Raw genomic sequence first — 2,500 nt, forward strand, 5'->3', positions numbered from 1 at the left:
CACAGGCAGGCTTTTGGCCCTCGCTCAAACGACAAAGGTGTTCAGAAGGAAGTCCTGGGGGGAAGGCATGGAGGGACGGACACAGGGAAGTCCGCACAAAACAGGTCCCCTGGAACCTCTGACCCAGAAAACCGGGTTCCTGGTGAAAGCAGTCCTGCCCCGCCCTGCCATTAACATGACAACGGACAGGGCCCGGACCAGGCGCAGCGGACGGTAGCGAGCAGTCGGAGGGTGAAAATCCGCCAGTGGGTGAAAAGGAGAGCCGTGCGGTGAGAGGAGGCGGAAAGCGGTTCGCAGACTTTCGCTGTACCTCCGGCGGGCAGCGCCGCACCTCCGAGCGCTCGGTACCGTCCGCTGCGCCTCGTCCTGCCGCACGCGACGAGCCGTCCCCGGAGGAAATCGGCCTCGGCCTTCCTGAGATATCAGTCTCCAGGTGGGACAGAAAAACCGGGGGCCCCCGGCTCGCTTTCGGCGGCCCGCTAGTCGACTTCCCGTCGTGCGAACGCGATCCTTCCGGTACCCTTCGGTGCCCCTTGCCCGACTCTAGCTCCGGTGGTAAAGCGGAGTCGGTCGGTCTGACGGCCGCCGAGTTAGCAGGCGGAAAGCGGTTTGCAGCCTTTCGCTGTACCTCCGGCGGGCAGCGCCGCACCTCCGAGCGCTCGGTACCGTCCGCTGCGCCTCGTCCTGCCGCACGCGACGAGCCGTCCCCGGAGGAAATCGGCCTCGGCCCTCCTGAGATATCAGCCTCCATACGGGCGTCACAAATCAGTGGACATGGTCAGCTGCAAAGCAGTGTCATTACAACCTTTCATAAACGACAGGGCAGCACTGCACTGCACTGCACTGCACCCCACACTACATCACACTTGCCTGCCTGCCTGCCTGCCTGCCGGCCTGCCGCTGCCTACTCTCACCAGCGGACCAAAGTGAGGATAACACCCCGAAGCAAGCATCTCCCTTGCCGCCCACCAGCCCACACCAATCCCCTTGCCTGCCTCCCACAAATTCCACCAGCGAGGCAAAGTGAAAATCAACCCCCAAAAAACGCACTCCACACCGGCCATCGCCCGCTATACACCCCCCCTGGGGCGAATATTAAGCCCGAGAACACCGACTGTAACCAACCGCAGTGAAAAGTTGAAGTGGCAACTCATTAACCAGATTTACACTTGGCAACTCATAAACCAAATGAACAAAAAATCTGGTTAATGAGTTGCCCAAAATAAATCTGGTTAATGAGTTGCCACTTCAACTTTTCACTGCGGTTGGTTACAGTCGGTGTTCTCGGGCTTAATATTCACCCCGGGGGGGGGGGGGTGGGTGATTCTGGGGGTAGTGTCCGGGAGGGTGAGCCTTTTATTCGGCAGGAGGCGTGTGGGGAAATCATCAACCTGTCAGACGATGAGTTGTCACAAACGCCATTGCTTAATGAAAGCTGCGCTCCCGAACTGGACTGACTGTCTGACTGTCTGTCTGTCCGTTTGTCAAGGGGAGGAAAAGGCGGTGGTGGTGGTGAGGGTGGAGCTTTACGCTCAGGAGGGGAGACTTTCCTTCATGCCAATTAATCTGCAGCAGAAAGTCATCCCCCCCCGACTGGGATTCGAAGCCCGGTCCTGACCACGAGACCACCGGGGAGAGCTGCCTCAAGTCCCTGAGGGACCTGGACACGAGGCCGAGGACACACGCACGCCTGCTGCACTGGCAGCAGCGACCAGCAGGGGGCTGACCGGCTGATCCTTCCCTTTCACAGGCAGGCTTTTGGCCCTCGATTAAACGACAAAGGTGTTCAGAAGGAAGTCCTGGGGGGGAGGGAGGGAGGCAGGGAAATCAGCACAAAGCAGGTCCCCTGGAATCTCACACCTGCGTCCCAGAAAACAGGTCTCCTGGTCAAAGCAGTCCTGCCCCGTCCTGCCATTAACGTGACAATGGACAGGGCCCCGGCAGCTTGAGACACATCTTTTTTTCAATATGCAAGTTCTTTTTAAAAAGGTTTCCTTCCACAGCAGCTCTGAGTAAGAGTGAGAGAGAGAGAGAGAGAGAGAGAGACACTGACTGACACTGACACTGACACTGACACACACACACACACACACACACACACACACACACCGTCTCCCATCCGATTGGTGGACTATGGGATTGAAAATCGAACTTTGAGTTTCAATGCAGGGGGGAGAGCGCGAACGCAGCCCCTCCCAACTACCACACGCGCGTTGTTGTTGTTGTAATATAGAACTGCAAGTTGCCGTTGTCGTGGTCGTTTCGAATCAGCACAAAGTAGGTGCCTCCCTGGAATGTCACACCTGCGTCCCAGAAAACAGGTCTCCCGGTCAAAGCAGTCCCGCCCCGCCCTGGGATTAACGTGACAATGGACAGGGCCCAGTCAGGGAGCAGCTTGAGAGACGTCTTTCAATAGGCGCTTCTGAAACATTAACGCCTTGTTTCTTTCGACAGTTTAACCAGCCTTTAACACGCCTTGTGTTTTTATTTCCCATTTCCA

The sequence above is a fragment of the Heptranchias perlo genome, unplaced genomic scaffold (assembly GCF_035084215.1).
Source record: "Heptranchias perlo isolate sHepPer1 unplaced genomic scaffold, sHepPer1.hap1 HAP1_SCAFFOLD_383, whole genome shotgun sequence".
Lineage (NCBI taxonomy): Eukaryota > Metazoa > Chordata > Chondrichthyes > Hexanchiformes > Hexanchidae > Heptranchias > Heptranchias perlo.